Here is a 20,438-nt window from a genome sequence, read left to right as displayed (position 1 = left end):
ACATCTCTTCAAAAATCTATTTTCTATACACTGGAAGCCACCTCTTGTTTTTTCTCTCCTGTGCTTTTACATGGACATATAGCTTGTTCTCCTCCAACTGTTTTTAAAACACAAAAGTTCATCACTGAAAACACCTTGTCAAGTCTTTAAACTAACAGTCAAACACTAAAACTAACCACAAGTCTCCCCTCTTCTCATAATTGACACCAAGTGTTCAGAGGATTATTACTAATTTATTTTCAGTGCTGATGATCAAATCTTGGGCCTTATGTATGCCAGGTAAGAGCTCTACCACTGACTATATCCCCAATACGCCAGGAATTCCAAACTTATTTCAGATTTTATTATCTGTCATGCTTTCTTTAATCTCCATCCTTTTACACTGATCTTTTTCCAGTTTAACTTTCTACGTATTCTTTGCTTGATTAATTCCTAATAAACAAGTCTCAGTCCTGGATGAAACATCACTTATGCAAAAAGATATTCTCTAGTATAATTGGTTTAAAAAAGCTAATTGTTCTAAAACACTAATCTATATTTATTAAAATGTAATGTTTCCACTGAGCCAGAGGGAAAATAGTGATTTTAGAATAATTAGCAATCCGATTTCCCACCTAGATAATTGCATGAACAGAAATTGTCTGATGTGGAAATCAGGAGTTTATTGAAGGCCTACAAATTTGAGAGAAGGCTTGGGTGTTCATAGCACCCAAGTATTTATCCACTCCATTATCCCAAGGCAAGAAGGCATTTACTTGTCCCTGGAGTAGAGTATATGCAGCTAGTGAGAGTTAATGCTGTCTACAAAGATCCCTTGCTTCATTTATGATGGATTTGTACTCTGGTTATGGTTGCTGCTTCTGCTTATGGAGGTGTAGGTCCAGAGGTGAATAGCCATTGTTTTATATCTCTCTGTCTTTATTGACATAGTGATTTCCAGGGAATGTTAGAATATTGTAGGATACTCAGTGGCAACCTTAAGTAACACAGACTTTGAAATGTCACCATACATACCCAAGGAAACACTCAACCTCATAAAAAAATTAGAAGTCCTTAAGTTTACATGCCATGTTGATTTCTAGCACTAAGACAATCTTCAATAATAATTTTAAAAAATAAACATGCCAAACAGTAAACCTTGGGAAAGGATCTGGTCTCCAGAGTTGCTACCATTATAAGATTTAAACATCTAATTTTAACAAAAAATAATTACAAGGCTTACAAAGAAATTAGAATACAGGGCCTAGTCAAGGAGAAAAATTATTGTAAAATATCCATCAGAAAGATTAGCCTTACTAGAAAATACTTGAAAACAAACTACATTGAAGATATTCAAACACCTAAAATAAGATGTGGTAGAGAGAAAATATATGAACAACATGGAACTAGAATAAAACAAATAGTTACTGAAAGTATGTCTGTAGGGGAAATATATGACAATTAGACGCAGTTTTTAACTAAATGGATTGAAAGCAGATTTTAACTGGCAGGAGAGAGAATCAGTAAACTTGAAGATAGAACAGCAGAATTGATGTAGTCTGGATGAAAGGAGGGAAAGGAGTCAGAGAAATCAACAGAGCCTAAGCGGCCTATGAGATGCCATCAAGCAATCCAGCATAGGCACTGTTGAAGTCTCAGAAGAAAAGAGAGAGGAAAAAGCTGAGACATTATTTGAAATAATATCTTCCAAAACTTAAAGACATGAATATAAACATTTAAGAATCACAATGAAATCCAACCATGATAAACTCAAATAAATCCACTTTGACCACATTATAATCAAACATAAAAAGAGATGAAAGTTCCCATAGATAAGGATCACCAGTAGCTTTATAAACAGATTTTTTTTCATCAGAAACCTTGGTGCCAGAGAAGTTTGAAAGGATTGAAATCAAGCATGGAGGCACAGGGAAGAGGATTGTAAGTTTGAGGCTAGCTGGGACAAAGTTAGTGAGACCCTACTTCGGAAACGAAAATAAAAACAAAAGTGCTGGTGATATAGATGAAGTGGTAGAGCACTTGCTTAGGAAGTATGAGGTCCTGGGTTCAATCACCAGTACTGAAGAAAAAAAAAAGGCATTGGGTTGACATAGTCATAGTAGTGATGAAAACAAAACAAATGAAACAAAACACCTTTCAATTAAGCAGCCTGTCTGGCAAAAAAAAAAAAAAAGGTCTAACAATCTGAAATATTTACACATACATAAATGTTTGGTAACTAAAGAAATAGAGGATATGAGAAACACAATAAGCCAACTAGATCTAGCAGACATATTCAGACCACACTATCCAACAAGTGCACATGGGACATTCTTTAGGATAAAGTTGAAGAAACTGGAAACCTTGTGCACGGTTGGTGGGCATGCAAAATGATAAAAATCCCTATAGAAATCAGTTTAGGAATTCCTCCAAAAATTAAGAGTAGAATTTTTATATTACCCAACAATTTCACTTCTGAGCATATCCAAAACTAAGTGAAAACAGAACCAGGAATGAATATTTGTACATTCGTGTTCATTGTTGCATTATTCATGGCAGCCTAACAGTGGAATCAACCCAATAGCCCATTGAAAGATTACTGGATAAGCAAAATGTGTTACATATACAATGGGAAAATTAGTAAGGCTTGAAAAGGTAAGAAATTTCAACATGTAGTACAATATGCTTAAACCATAAAGACATTATGCTAACTAAAAAGAGCTAGCCAAAAAGAACAAATATGGCATGTTTTCATTCATATACGGTACTTAGAGTAATCAAATTCAGAAAGACAAAAATATAATAGTGATTGTTAGAATTTAGAGGAGAAAGGAATGAATGGGAAGTTAGTGTTAAGTGAGTGAAAGTTGCAGTTTTACTAGATAAAAACTGTGGAGGTAGATGGTGTGGTGGCTTCACAATGATATGTATCTACTTAATGCCACCAAAATACACACATAAAAATTTTAGAAGATCAATTTTATATCATATGTATTCTGCCACAATTAAAAGAATTTCCTAATATTATATTCACAGATTTTTGTTAAATATTTTGTGTACCTCTATTCTGAGATATTTTATTGACAAGTAAAAATTATAAATATTTGTGAGGTGTAACATGATGCCTTGATATATGTATACACTGTAGAATGGATAATTCAAGCTATTTAATATATGCATTACCTCACATATTTATTATTATTTTCTTTATGAACATTTAAATCACTTTTGTGCTAAAGCATACTTAAAAATCTACCCCCTTAGCAATTTTTAAGCATACAGTGCATCACATCATTATCACTACAGTCATCATCATGAATGGTAGATTTCTTGAAAGCAATCCTCCTGTCTAACTGAAATTTTGTGTCTTTTGATCAACAACTCTGCTATTGCCCATTCTCCTCTGTAATGAAATTGATAAAAACAAATAATGACATATTACCCTCTTTCTAAAATTGATATTCTCGTTGTCAACCACTTTCAGGACAAACCTTCAACTCATTAGAAAATGTATAATGAAAACACATTCAATGTTTATCAATATAGCTGGAAAATGAAAATGTAAATTGAGCATGATCACTGGGAAGAGCCAACAAGAAAACTAATTATAATGTCATTATTCTTTCAATCAAAGCATCCATAAAATTTTGTTTTCAAACCACATTTATATCCAAAGAAATATGGTACTCAGTTTCCTGAAAATATACTAAAAACAATACTAAAATCAGGAAATAAATTGATAATGACTAAATATCATAAAATAAAATTTAAATTACATAATTATCTTTAAGACTATGCCATGAATTTGGCTTACTTAAATTAAGAAAGTAAAATGTTTCACAGTGATGAAATGACACTTTAAAAATTGGAAAAGCCTTTAAAAATAAAATATAATATTAAATATAACTTCACTGTTTCAAGAATACAGAAAACTAATCAAAGTTGATGAAATATGCTTTTTCTATTAGGATTTTAAACTGAAACAGCATGCTATTTCAATGAAACATAGCAAATTGGTTAGTAGTAAATCATAGTTATCAATATTAGAAACTTAAATGGTTTTAGTCAATACTACTGTTGTTTTTATCGATCCATATATCGATGAACATCCATTATATTTGTTCAATGACTTAAATTTTCTTACACTGTTAACAAATATGTGTTATAGTATTGATCTTTCTCAGGATATAAAAGTAGCACAGAAAAAAATGACAAAATTTATTTTTACTTTTTTGTTTGGCAACTAAGAGAAAAGGGGATCAATTGTACTATTTTTCAGACAAGTTTTTAAGTAATAACCCTTAAGTGGCATGGATATCTCTCATTGTATATGAATTCATCAGTAAGCACAAAACAATAGAAAAACATGTGTTCTAAATTTTCTAGAACCCGTAGATAAAATAATGTTAGGTATTTGAAGTTTATGAAGAAAGAAATGGAATGTAGTTGAGAAGTTTGGCCTGCTTTCATGTTCTAAGGAAAATAGCCTTCCACTGCTTAATGATTCTTTTATAATCTTACCTGAAGAAGTTGCCTTTCAGACCAACCCCACCACTACTTATCATCCCTATTCCTATAACATGGATGGAGACTCAGAATTCTTTAAGCCAATAGCTTTCAATATCTGGTTCAAGAGCCTCTCCACGTCTTTGAAACCCTGTTAGCGAGTACCCAAGATACAAACTTCTTCTCTAATAACTGCTGTAGGTTGAATGCATTCCCTCCCACACAAAAGTCTATATGATGGAAATGCAGCAGCATTGAGAGGCAGAGCGTCTAAAAGGTATTTAGGTCTTAAGGGATTTGGCCTCCAGAACGGATTAATGTTGTCATGGTAGTAGGTTTATTATCACAATTTAAAAGTGACTGCAGCAACCTCTTGGGCACTCTGTTATCCATACTGCCTTCCACAATGTTATGATGCAGTAGAGCCCACCCCAGATGTAAACTCCTAATTATGGATTAAGTTTCCAGAATCATGAATGCAATAAATCTCTCGTCACTAAAAATTACCCAGGCTGTGGTATTCTGTTACAGCAGCATAAAATCCACTATTACAAATACTAAGACCTTATTTGTCCTTTTACTTATTTAATAAATTATCCCCAAAAGTTGGAATGATCTCTTCCTGTTTGCTTGGTTTGTTGGCTGAGATATGCATTCAGTGGTCAATGGTGAGCTGCATTTCATTAGATTTTTGAACTTTTCTTAGATAATGTTGAAGAGAGATTCTCAAGGTATGGCTCTCAGACACCTAAGGTTTCTGAAGGTTTTTCAGGAGGTCCATGATATAAAAACTATCTGCACAACCGTATGAAGGCGTGTTTTCCCTTTTTACTATTTTAGCACAGTGGTACAAAAAGTAATGGTGGGTAAAATTTCTCTGGCACATTAACAGACTGAGGACAGTGGCACATTCTATACTGGTGTTTATTACAGTATTCACCTTTTTCTACTCCCAGAAAGAAAGAAAAGCTAATTTCACTTAAGAATAAACTTGTATAGCAATAATATATTGATTTTATTTTGCCTTCATCACTGAAATCACATCTTTATGCTATTCTATGTGACCAAATGGGAAGTATATGTAAAACACTTATGCGGAATACCAAAGAACCATTATGTGAGTTATGTGATGATCAAGCTGTTAAACTTTGATAAATGTATTTAAGTTTACTATACTTGTTTCCTTTTTAGCAAAAACATATTTAAATTTACCAAACATTGTTTTCATTGTTAACATATACATGTTTAATTTTATTATACTTAGGCTCCTTTTTTAGCAAAGTAGGGTTGAAAATGTCTCTTTTTCAAAACTGTCTTGAGGATTAGGATGTAAAAATGCCTGTAAAGAAGCCCTTGTTCAGAACATAGTATATCTGTTCAATCAGTACAGAACTTAGTAAGAGCTATCATTTGTTTAGTGTTAATACCTGACTGACAATATTTTAAATATGTTAATACCTAGTATCTAAGTTAATACCTGGCCTTCTGTATTCAAAATATGTCATATCTGCAATCTTATTTTATGATTGCAAAAATACTGTAAGGTAGGTTTTGACATTAATCAAATTCTAAGAGGAAAATGCAAAGACAAGTGATCCAGGCAGTTTTCATTCCCAAAACATTCATGGAAACCCTGTTCTATTTTGTTGTCCAGTGCAGTTATTCAATACTTTTTTATAAAAAATTCTCTGCCATCCAGAATAAAGACTACTGCTTCATTTTTTTAATCTCAACTGAACCTATGACATAATGATTCATCTTCAGTGTTTTATGAGTTTTCATGTGGTTTGACTTTGGTGAAATTAGTTTCTCAGTCTAGCTCCATTGATTCCAAAATTACTGATACTGACACCAAGACTCAATGCTTGTAATGAGATCTGTACTTCTGGTACTTTCACTAGTTTAATGTCTTATATATTAAATTGAAAAGCTTCAAAAAATGTCCCTTAATGGTCTCTACTCTAATTCTAAATCAAGTTAAAAGACATGTAAATTATTCTCATATTTTTACATGTTTATCTAATCAAAGAGAAAGTCTGACTTTATTTTGTTCAGAACACACTTTTCCAGTTTTTACTTCATTGTATTGTTCCTTTTATCTTCATAAATATGAGCATCTGACTACCTCAATTTTTCTATCCTTCCTAGAAAATGCACAAACTCTGTTGGTCAGGAATCTGAACAATTTCATAGCAGGTATAGTGAATCTCTGCTTCATCATGTCAGGAGCCTCAGCTGGGCAACCAAAAATGACTTGGGGCATTTGGAATTAAATTATCTAGAACCTTCTTAATCTGTGTCTGATACATGAGCAAGAATGAAGTAAAGTCTAGAATCAGCAGGAACTCTCTTGTGCAGCATCTATGTATCACCTTTCTATTTGTTAGCAGCTTCTTATGGCAGAGTGGCTGGATTTCACTCTGCCATACGAAGATGAGGAAGATGCCAAAGTGCAATGGAGGGAGATGTTCAAAAGCAATCTCTAAGACAAAGAAAGACTTTATATGACATAGCCTTATAGTCCTACACTATTCATATTAGACCATTCTATTCACATTTTCCAACTCATTTGGAAAGCCTTTTAATACATATGTTTCTGGGCTCCATCCTCATCTCCCAAACCTCTCAGATTGAAGGACAGAGTATATAGATCACCAATTTTTGATGGAAAGATTCCCAAAGAATTTGAGAACACCTTCAAATTCACCTCAACTGTCTATTCATACTTAAAATGATAAGTATGTATTAACAATAATACATTATATTTCACTTTGGATTCAACTGGAAAATTTGAGGAGAATATTTTCACTGCCCTTCTAATTTGTAATTAGAAATTTTCTATTTTCTAATTTCCTATTCAATAAAATTGGTGGGAATAGGCAACCTTAATATTGCTAAACATCTTTGATCTTTAAAATGATGCAACTCTTTGTAATATAATTGTGAGAGAGTATTTATTGAAAGATAGCTATCAAATGGCAATGCTTTTTGTGTGACTTGCTTTCTAAAACTACAAATCATAATTTCATTCATAATCTTCCTAGTAGATATAGCTAAACAGATGATATAGAGATATATAGACATAGATATACTGTACCTTTTCTTAGATTTAGAGATTCTTGGTCTTCCTACCTTCCTCCAAATCTAATGATCAGACTTTTATATTTTTCTTTCCCCTTGGCTTTTTCACAACCATGCCAAACAATTACACACAAACACACAAACACACACACACACACACACACACACACACAAGATTTTAAAGATTTAATAACCTTCAAAATGTTTCTTGCACAAAATACTCTATTTTTAAAGGACAACAATATTGAATTTAGGTAAATTAAATGTCACTGAAATCAATTTCCCTTTGATAGTCAACTCTTAACCACAGTACGTACGAGATAACTGAAGTTAACAAAAGGTAAAACAATGCCCTTGTTACTTGACATGAAGGTCAGATTAAAGCAAGACACAGCTAGCTTTCTTTGCCATCCACAACAAAAGCAATAGGTAATCACAATTCTCTTAGTGTTGACAATTCAAGCACTGCTTGTAATGGTCCAAAATATCCATGTACAAATAATTTACATAAAATAAGAAAATTGATTATGGCTAATATATTTACCCTTAAAGTGACTTTTCAATGCTTAAATTGGATCAGTTTTAATATGAAGCCATATTTGTAAACAGTTTTAACCTATACAACAGTTTTGTTGTTTATGAATGGTAAAATACAAATTTCAGTACTATGTATTTATGGTATCATGCTACAATCAATATTTGCTTAGTCCTTAAACTAATCTTTAAAAATATAAATAGAATTCTAAGATTTCTGGAAATATAAAATCTAACATTCAGGAGTCCAGCATCCAATGGCTTAGGTTCTAGGAAGATTAAGGTCAGTACTAATTTAAATATCTGCAGAGGTAAAATTCCCATATGAAAATTTAAAGGAAATTTTTAACATTATATTTTCCCTGAAGCTACTCATATTTTTAGTTTAAGAAACACCTTGTAAAAATACTTCCAAGTTGAAATATCTTATAACCCTGTAAAATTAGAGCTAATGCTGCGTATATATTATATACTATTAAATCTGTTACTACAGCAATGATTCACTTTGTAATTATGTGATTGCTCTCTGAATAGTTATATGATTAGAAATTATGCAATATATATTATAATTGCTATTGTGTGGGGGTATATTTGTCTACATATTAACTTATAATAATGGTATAGTTATATTTCTCTTACTTTCTTTTTTTTTGCTAAAGTCTGTTTTCTTTTTAAAAATTCTTTGTCAGTTCATACTGGTAATTTTGATAAAATTTCCTGCAGAGACTTCCTTCTTCCTTTCTTTCTTTCTCCTTCTCTCTCTCTCTCTCTCTCTCTCTCTCTCTCTCTCTCTCTTTCTCGACACCCTTCCTTCCTTCTTCTCTCTCTCCTTTCCTTCCTTTCTCTCTCTCTCTTCCTCTCTCCTTTCTTTCTTTTCTCTCTTTCTTGTTTTTGTGGTACTGAGGAGTGAACACCCAAGACTTCCCTTACTAGGCAAGAGCTCTACCACTAGGTTACACTCCAGCATGCAAGACTTTTCAATACTCATATTGCTTACTCCTATCTCCAGAGATTCTCATTTAGCAGGCCTTAGGTAGAATCCAAAATATATATTTCTAATCAATTCCCAGGTTATGCTGATGGTGCTAGCCCTGGGACCAAACATTAAGAGTAATTTCACTATGACATTCTTTTTATTTACTTGGGGTTCTCAGGTATTCTTTACACTTTGAGTTGATATAATCTAAGAGTTTTCACAAATTCTTTGGAGTTATACGTTTTGAGAGCTTGTTTGGAGGTTCTAGCAGGGGAGCGCAGCTACTCGTATACCCTTGACCGAAGAACGGTCCTCCTCTATCGGGGATGGTCGTCCTCTTCGACCGAGCGCGCAGCTTCGGGAGGGACGCACATGGAGCGGTGAGGGAGGAAGGGGACACCCGCCTAGCCAGCCAGATCAGCCGAATCAACCCTGGCGATCAATGGGGTGACAGATGTCGCAGCCAGATCGCCCTCACATCCTGGAGTTATACGTTTTGAAATATTTCTTCTGCACCATTCTCTTAACTCTACTTTCAGACTCTTATTACAGGTGTAGTGGACGTTTACCATGTTCTCCTGTGTTATCTCATCTCTTTTTTCCTATTCTTATTTTTCTGTTGTAGTTTGTATATTTTAATGATCTCTCTTTCATTTTATCACCTTGTGAGTATGCATCTTCTTAATTTGTGCTAAGGGAAAAGTGTTTAGCCCTAGCTGTTAATGACAGCATTGTACCTAAAATACACAGTACTTCTTGTTTTCAGTTGTGGAATTCAATAAAGTCAAGGACAAGATAGGTGTATTCTACCACCTGTTATGAAAATATCATTCCTTTATAGTTATAAGACAAATACCTGTTTTGAGCAAAATTTACAAAAGACAGGAAATTTAATTAAAAAAACAAACAAAATCAACCAAACAATTGATACATTAAGAGATAACCATTCCTATGTATTTATCTCATTAGACAGCCAGCCTTCAAAATGCTAAGTATAAAAGCAATCTATAGAAATAGTTAGAAAATTTCACTAATTTAAGAAGCCTCATGTAGATTATGTCAATTTTTTTTCCCATTCATCTGGTTGCTTTTTTTTTCTCTTTTGGCCATAGTTTTATGCTCTTAATTACTACATTTTACAATGTTGCTTATAGCTGAAACATAACATATTCTCTGTAAACATGCAACCAAAAAGTGATAATAGTTATATATTCTTTTTAAGTAATTATTCACTTGATATCCTTTATTTGTTTATTTATTTATTTATGCTTAAAAGTGCAATGCTGTTGATCTAAAAGCTAAAACTATTTAACCATAATGAATGTTTTTGCATCCATATATGGTAACCACATTTTAAAAATTGACATTTCACCAATCATTAATATATGCACTCTGAGGTAAGTATTAAGCACCACAGGTTGAATATCTTTATTTCAAAATATAAAGAAATCCGTATTTTATTTATCTTTTATTGTTGTGCTGAATGGTGGTACATTGTGCATTTACAAATGTTCTTACAATATATCATAGTTGAATTCACCCCCTCCACCATTCTTGTTTATCCCCCTCCCCTAATTCATGTAATAGTTTCAACTTAGTTTTCAATGGAAACATGATAATTTTCCATTTACATATATGTGTACACAGTATTTGCACTATACACACCATGTGCTCCCAGGCCTTTTCCCCACCTCCTCGCCCCTCCCACTGGTACAACAACCCCTATCTTTAATTTCAACATCCAAAATCAGAAATGGTCCAATAGCCAAAACAGTTTGAGTGCCTACATGATAGTACAAGTGAAAAATTCACACCTGATTTCATGTGACACGTTGCAGTCAAAATGCAGGTACATTAAAAGAGACTTATAAAATTGCCTTCAGGCTATGTGTATTAGTTTTATTAGAAACATAAATTAATTTTATATTTAGAATTGGGTCTTGGTCCCAAAATGTAGTATTACATATATGAAATGACTTCAAAATCTAAAAAAAAAAAAACAAATCAAATCCAAAATACTTTTGTTTCCAGGCTATCTAAGTAAGGTCTACTCAGCACCAACTAGTATGTAATTATGGATAACATAAATAACGCTGGAGAAAGCCATGCATTTTTTTCAATATTTTGAAGAAGACAAGAGTCCAAGTACTCTATTTTTCTGAATAACAGTGTACTAAAGGTTCAAGCGCATAAATTTTAAAAATATATTAAACTTGGAAATAAATAAATACATTAACAGAAAATTGATAATGATAATCTTTAAAAATTTAAATAAAATAATAAAGCTTTGTGGATATAATAAAGGAAGACCAATGCAATGATGAAGTCCTGTAGAAGATCAATGAACATATCTTAGAGGTCAAAAACAAATTGCATATAATAACACCATAACTAAAAGATACCTAAAAATATACATGATAAAAACATGCAATTTTCCAGACACCTGTGTCTCATGCTTCTAATCCTACCTACACAGGAGGCAGAGATCAGGAGTATTGAGGTTGGAAGACAACCAGGGCAAAAAGTTCACGAGACCCTATCTTGTAAATACCCAACACAAGAAAGAGCTGGCAAAGTGGCTCAAATTGTAGACCTCCTGTCAGCACAAGCTTGAGGCTCTAAGTAAAAATCACCAATACTCCTCCAAAAAATGTGTGAGCATTGGGAAAAATAGTTAAACTATTTGTAGTAGACACAAATAAAGTTTTAAGAAATATAGATATAACTGTTTACAGATAAAAGCACTCAATCCTTAGAGTGAGAGAAAGAAGCTGTGCAAGGAATGGAGTGAAGGGTTTGGTTATCTGTAAGGAAAAACACATATGAAAACCATACCTGACTGCTGGCATCTCCAGTGGATAGACACAGAATACCTGGAGAACAGCTCTGAGGGTCACAGTACTGAAGGGGCCACGGAAAGAAGAGCTAGTCAGTATAGGTCAAGAACTTTTATTGTAGTCCACACAAGTGGTCTCCTTAAAAGACTGGAAAAATGATCTTTTTAAAATTTGTATTTTATTTCTGATTATTAACAGTATTGTTTATGTGGAGTTATTTTTGTTTGACTGTATTTCTGAATAGACTTTTTGATCAGACTCAATTGGTTTAAACATTTACAAGTAATTATTATTCTATTTTGCATAATTTCTTTTTCCTCTTTCTCTTTTAATTGTTACAGATCATTTTTTCTTTTATGATGAAAAAATAAATTATGATCTAATTTATTTGTCTTGTTTTGTTCTATTCTGCTTTCCTTTCCTAGATAAGTTCTTGCCATAGAACTCAGGCTGGCATCAGCCTTCTTGTCCTCCTTCCTCAGACTCCCAAAAGCTGGGAGGGGGCAGAGTGGGTGGTAAGGGAGGGGGTGGGGGCAGGGGGGAGAAATGACCCAAGCCTTGTATGCACATATGAATAATAAAAGAAAAAAATTATCTTTCTTTCTTCAATTACACAGGTTTTCTCTCTTATTTCTTCATCTTTCTCATCTCTTCCCTTTATAATTTTTCTTCATTGTCATTGATCCTTTTATTAGTTCATTTGCTGGCATTTTATTTCTGTTTTGTGTAGTTGAGTCTTCTCTCTCATTTTCCTTCTTCTTTCTCATTCCTGTCTGCTACTTAATTTTTCATCTTTTTTATTAATATTATTTTCTAGCATTTTTTTTCTTACTTCTTCCATCCATAATCTTTTCAACTATTATCTTCTAAGTTCACTTAGTATTATCATTGCTACTTTTTCCTTTAATAGTATTGGAATAGTTGTCATAATTGTTTTTAATGGTTATTACTGTATTTCCATAGCTGGTTAGTTTAATTGCTGCAATTGTGAAGTCAGTTTTCCTCCTTTCTGAAAGGTGCTGGGAATTGAACCTAGTGCCTTGAGTGCACTGAGTAAATGTTTAGCCAATGCAATAATCCCAAGATTAGTTGTGAGAAACTCTACCTCAACCATTTCAGTCCTAGTCCCACCCAAAACTTGTCAAATACTTCATATAAGAATATGGAACATTCCAGTAACTTTGCCTCAAATAAACAAATGCTAATGCAAAAGCACAAGAAATATGAAAAGAATAAAGTGAAATGACTCCTACTAAAGTTAATTCCAGAGTAAACTAATTCTAATGATAGTGAAGTAGATGAAATTCTGAACAAAAAAAACCTCAATAGAATGAATAGGAATAATTCTAATGATAGTGAGGTAGATGAAATTCTGGACAAAAAAAACCTCAATAGAATGAATAGGAATAATCAATGAATTTAAAACAGACACAATGAAACACCTGAATGAAATCAATGAAGATGCAAATAAATAAATGAAATAAGGAAGGCTATGCAGGACACAGAAGGGGAATTCAATAAAGAAATAGAAGTTCTGAAACAAATTCAAATTGAAATTTTAGAAATTAAAAGTTCAATAAATCAAATAAAAAAACTCTCAAAATTCTCATCAGTACACTGGATCAAATCAGGGTTTTAATAACAGATAGACAAACTATAACATCTAGACAGTGACAAAGAAGAATAAAAAAGTATGAACAGATCATTCAAGACCTGTTAAAGTACTATTCTCAGTAGCAAAGTCATGGAATCTGCCTAGATGTCCATCAAGGGATGAGTATAAAAAATGTGGTATGCATACACAACAGTGGTATATATCCATCAAGAAGAAAGCATAATGCCATTTTCAGGAAAATAGTTGGAAATGGAAGTAGCCATGTGAAGTGAAATAAGCCAGACACAGAAAGATATATTACATTTTCTCTCATATGTGAAAATTTAAAAATAAAGAAAAAAATAAAACAGACAAAATGGTAAAAAAGGGACTATTAGGGAATAGTAAGAGGATCAGTGGGAAAAGGAAGAGGGAGAAGTGTGAGTAAAGGGAGTGATAAATACATAAATACAATTCAATTACTTTATATGTATCTATAAGATACATGGACATATATTATATGAGAGTCAGGCATTGTGGCACATACCTGTAATCCAAAAACTTGGCAGGAAGAGGCAAAAAAAACATGAGTTTCAGGTCAGTCTCAGCTACATCGTGAGTTTGAGGTTATCCTGGGTTACAGAGTGAGATTCTGTCTTAATAAACCAAAAAAATCATAAAGAAAACATTTATTTTGTACACTTTATATATATATATATATATATATATATATTATCTGGATGTGACACACAGTACTTTAAATGATTCAAAAAAATTTGGGGAAATAATTTTAAACATTTTGAGGCAAGTAAAGAGCTCAGTACATAAGATTAAAATTAAAAAGTAAATTATTGATTCATTTTAATAAACTAAAATTGAAAATATTGGTTAATTGAAAAGTTTCAACGAAATTAATGATAAACCACAAACCAGAAAAGCCATTTGCACCATATAAATCTCAAAAAGATTATGGATCCATAATACTAATATGGTGAAATGAAAAACATAATAATAACTCTGCAAGATCACAGGCATACTGACATGTACATGCAGTTGAGAAATTTTCAACAGGAAGAGTAAACCACTGATAGTTGTCATCTTTTGAAAACTGTGACTTTTAGGAAAAGAAGTTGAGGTTAAAAAATGAATAAACAGTCTTCACTCAGCTAAAACCCATAAGCCTGTGCACAGCTTGCAGAATAAGAACATGACTCCAAATTCCATCCATATTGGCAAATATCCTATTTGCAAAAATGAATTCTTTTTATGGCCCCTGGAGAGAATAGCAAGAGAAAAAAGTAGGCAATTTGTCATAATAATGAAAACAACATTAGGTTAAAGTGTAATTGGGCAATTGACAGATGAGAAAACCAAAATAGCCACTGAACATATGGAAAGATGCTCATCCTCACTTGTAATCATGGGATCCAAATTAAAACAATACCTCAACATTTTATACCCTCTGATGGAAACAAATTAAAACTTTGAAAACACAATGCGGTGCTACAAAAGTAGAACAGCAAGTCTTACCAGTTTTCGTTTTTATTCTTGTTTTAAGATAGTGTCTTGTTATGCAGTCATGCTGGCTCATCCTCCCACCTCAGCCTCCCAAGGGCTGAGCTTACAGATGTGCACAACTGCACCCAGCTTTACCAGTTTTGGAAGCTGTACAATTTAGCAGTATTAAGAAAGGTGAAGAGTCATTTCAACTTCTAATCATCATTCAAGGAAAAATTCTCTTACATCTGCATTTAGAGTTATCTATGTATGTTAATATTCCCATGACATTCTATATTGATCACAAATGAAAAAAAATTAGTATTCTACAAAGAGAAGAAATGATCAAATTAGAAGATAAGTTCAAATAACGAAAATTATGCATAAAAGTGGATGGACAGTCTGTAGTTAAAAACATAGCTATATAAACTGTTAAGAGAGTTTCAAAAGAAGTCTAAGGCAAATATATAGTTATAGAATAATATAAAAAAAAGAAAGCACTTGTTTCAAATTCTAAAATGTGAACTATCCCATACCATAAATATTTTAAGGATCTGTCCATAAAAATAGACCAATGCACAAGATTGAAATTTACCAAATGAAGATGGAAATAGGTCAAATCGTACTCAAACTAAGTGACAGTTTATCATTTTAAATAGAACTGAAATATTTAAATATAAAATAATGTACTTTTAAATTCACTGACAGATATTAGAATGTCTCATAGGCTCATTCTATTTGATGATGATAATTTTGGTGGGGTTTGTTTCTTTGTTTTTTATTGTTATATTACTCTCATACTGTGGGTACATTGTGACATTTACAAAAGTTCTTAAAATATGTCATAGTTTGGGGTTTATTTGTTTTTTTATGGCAGCTCAAGGGTTTGAACTCAGGGCGTATGGCATGCTATGCAGGTATACTGACTGTTTGAGCCACTCTACAAGCCCATAAAATATACATAGTTTAATTCACCCCCTCCATCATTCTACTTAATGATGATAATATTGAAACTAAAGAAACAATGTAACCAGTCTTGGTGGCACATGCCTGTCATCTCAGCACTCAGGAGATGAAGGCAGTAGGATGGTGAGTTGGAGACCAGAGTGGGCTACATAGCGCACTCTAGGCCAGTTGAAGCTAGATAGCCCAAAAAGGGGGGTGGGAGGAGAGAAAAATGTATAACATAAAGTATAAATTGCTTTTCTCTTTCTCTCAAATGAAGAAAATGTATATATAGGTGAATTTTATTATAAGCACATACATATCCTTATATTAAAATTATATATTATATAATATATGTATATTCACATTAATGAGCTCTCCAAGGAATATATATTAAGAAGTAGGGGATAGAGAGCAGCAAAATTTATCTAGAATTATTCTAATACTGAATTCCGTATCCTAAGATTTTGATTTAAAAATAAATATCGTCATAGTAACAAAGTCCTAGATTTTTTTTAAGTTTTAACTAAATCCTCCTTTATTGACTTCATCTAAATAAAGGGCACCTATCCAATCCTTCAAAACCTTGCCTTTCAATTAAAATTGCAATAATAAAAGCAAGGTTTGAAGAAAGGTATGCTATTAAGCCCAGTGGCTCAAATTTGATCAGGCAAACCCTGAAACATACTTCTGTGAAATATAATAGAAATGTCTTAGTTCCTGAAATTAAATTGGAATGATACAGGAAAGAAATTATAGTAAAATCTTAAATATTTTGAACATTGAATAGTTAACAGATGTTTAGGTTAGCCATGACTGAAGACATTTATCTAGGTATTTAATATCATCCTACATTTGGGATACAGTCTCATATTTTGCAATCCAATATTGATAAGAATGCTTCATAGCTCTTATTTCTCAGCTTTCTATTCTTACATTATCATACCAAAAATGATTATCATGCATGTATTCTTAAGGTTTTATCCATCTAAATTATATTGCTTTTCTAATTATTTTGTGAAAGTATAATATATAAATTTTCCAAGCTCTAGTATGCATGTATGTACCTTATAAATTCAAAGTTTAAAAAATGCCTGTTGGTGGCACATGCTTATATTCCCAGCTTCTTGGGAGGTAGAGGTAGGAAGACTGAGATTATAGGCCAGCTCAGGTGATGTTAGTGAGAAACCCTATTTGAAAAGCATACTATAAAAACAAAGGAACTGGATATGTGGCTCAAGTGGTAAGGCAAGCAGGGGGCTCTGAGCTCAGTTTTCAGTACCACAAAAATGAAAGTAAAATGAAGAATGAATGAGAAAAATTCATAATTTCCCTTTGATTATAAAAGAGAAGAAAACAAAGTCCAGTCCTTCAGCATATCCATTTGCCACATATAATATTTCTTTTAGATTCCTGCTCATCTTCTTTGAAAACTTCTTTACCTTTCTCTGGGAAAGTAATCTATGTGATAATAATGATTTTGGAGAGACTTCTATGAATATTCAGATTTCAGGGAGCAAAAAGTGGAAGAAATCATTTCAGCCCTTCTTTTAACTAAAATAGCAGCAGCAGATGACAGTGAGTGAGTCCAATTCAATCTCTAAATAACTTAGACAAAGGTTAATTTCTATGGGAATCTAAAATCTCTCCCAGTTTTCAATTGCCTGGTTCAATTTATGTGTCTGCCTATAATTGTTAAGGAAATATTGCCTTTAAAGTACTTTAGAACACCTTCAAGACTTTTTCTTCAGAAAACTGCCTACACCCTAATTATATGGTTAATTTATTTCTCATAAAAACTTCTACGTTTTATCTTGATTTGTGAGTGTTTACTCCTATTAATGATAATAGAAGTCTTTAATTTGCACTTTATGATTGTAGGCACTTACTTCCAAAGTCATTAACAAGTATTTTTTACACTGTTGAACCACTCAAAAATGAATGTAGTAGTGGCCACAGTGCCTTTCAAATTTCTCAAATGTTCGATTACAATTCTGAACTTGAAAAATTGTTACTGTGCAATTCCAAATAATAAAAATGTTCAATGTTATGCTGATAATTCATCTTTCTTTTAAGTTTTATAAAACCAGATTGGAAGTGCTGCTGTATTTTTTTTAAAAAAAAGGGTATAATGATATTTTAGATTTCTGTCAAATATAGGATGGGAGAAGCAATTTTAATTTTTCCATTGACTATATAACTGATGCTAATAAATCATTTAAAAAGTAGATGTATATAATTTTAAATGTAAAATTACTTCTTACTGAATAACGACATGTATTTGAATCACACATCCCAACAAGTAAATTCCTAAATAGGGATTTCATCTCATTTATGTGGGTACACTCTTGACAAATTGAATAGATGTTTTACTTACTTTAAGATATTCTTTACAATATGACTAAAAATCTCATCCATTTCCAGGACTTAATTAGACTTTAGTGTGAACAAATTGGGAAAATATGTTTCAGATTTTTCTCTTTTATTCCTGGCAAATTTCCATATATCATCCTCTTGGAACTTATTGGGAAACTTGAATGATCCCTATCTTACTTAATGAACAACTTTTATAATGCTTGTCAAAATTAAATTTATGAGAAGATAAAGGTTTAGTAATATATAGCTTTACTGTAACTCTTCAATCTGTTGACTTTAAATGGCTCATTTCTCAAATGAATTTAATTTGGCTAAGCAATTCAATCAATATTCCTTGAAATTTCTGTAAACTAGTCTGACATTTGTTCATCTGACATTGTATGTATAGTGGCTATACCCAGCTATTCTGATTCATATATATATATATATATATATATGTATATAGTTATATAATCTGAATGGATAAAGAAATATATTAAATTCTTCCTCTTATATTCACATATTTTAAATAACATTTTATTTTAGTCATTCCATGCCCTTCTCCAGATTATTTTATGGTAGAAAATCATGCTTTTTTACTCTTTATTTCATACACTATATCTTTCAAACTCATCTTTTGGTATAATAGATTCTAGAGTCAAACAAAAATCAAATACCTAGCATCTTAACAGGAAAGCTAGTTTTAAATATAATGGAAGGTTTGTCTTGACATTTTAAGTGAAATTTCAAAACCACCCACTAAGAAATTCTTCAGAGAAGTTAAAAGACTGATGGTATTTATATTTAATTTACTTTTTTTCTCCAGATTCATGAGATAAAAAGTAAATATTAATTTTCAACTTTTCTTTTTGATAGTTATTTAACTCTAAATTTGTCTCTTAAACATTATTTTAACAGCGTCTCACAATTTTTTGTATTATCTATTTTTATTGTTAGGTTTCATAATTTTTCTAACCAATACTGTGATTTTATTATTGATTTGGGGGTTATTTTTTAAATTTATATATTTTAGGAGACAAAAAAAATAGTTGGAACTTTACATATTTTTAAATTATTTTTTTCTGTTTTTGCAGTCCTGGGGATTGAACTCAGGATCTTGTGCTTGTGCTCTACCACTTGAGCTATACTACTAGTCCTATCGCTTTTAGTGTAGTTTTCAGATAGGGTCTCATTGACTTTTTTGCTCCAGCTGGCCTCAAACCGTGATCCTCTTACCTCTGCCTCCAGAATAGCTGGATTTCAGCAGTGTGCCACCATGTCTGACTTGTTCTTTGAGATAGGGTCTCACTAACTTTTGCCCAGACTGGCCTCTAACCTCTCTATGTCCCCCAAGTTACTGGGATTACAGATGTGTGTCACCGAATCTAGCCTAGTTTTATAGTTGGTAAATTGAACTGTTTATGCCTTTTGCATTTTGTATAATTATTGATATAGTTGGATTCAAATCTACCTCACTGCTGTCTTTTAATTGTATTCCTCTTTTCTGTTTAACTTTTTTTTCATTACAGTTTTAAAACTATTTTTGATTTAACTGTGTCATCTGCTTAGTCACATCACCTGTTGTAACTGTTTCAGTGGTTAGCTTCGAGTTCACAATGTAGTCTTGATTTAGTGAAACATCACTTGCATTTAATGTCTGTCAGTTTTGACAAACAAAAGTCTAACAATGGTAGTGTCCATTCTGCCTCTGACATTACATATTGTAGATCTAATAAGATCTTGTTATTATTGTTCATTTGAACAACCAATATCCATTTTTATTAAAAGAGGTATTCTTCACTCTGATGCTCTTTACTTCTTATAATTTTAAGTTTTTATTTTCTGTTGGATAATTAGTTTTCTGCTTTTCTCAGTCTGATATATACATAAAAAGAGCTGATAGGTTGATATTTCTTAATTCTATAGTATGTATTTTTGTCATTTGAATATATTTGTTATTCATATATATATGAATTGGGATTCCTTAAACACTGATTTAGTACATATAATATAAATCAGATTTCCTTCTTAACTTTGTGTCTGCTTTGATAACTTTATTTTTCTATGGTTTTCTCCTATTGATCTAAATTTTCAAATATTTATGTAATCAAGTAATTCACTTGCTTCGTATGAT

Source organism: Castor canadensis, chromosome 4 (assembly GCF_047511655.1).
Source record: "Castor canadensis chromosome 4, mCasCan1.hap1v2, whole genome shotgun sequence".
NCBI lineage: Eukaryota > Metazoa > Chordata > Mammalia > Rodentia > Castoridae > Castor > Castor canadensis.
This window is presented reverse-complemented; position numbering follows the sequence as displayed.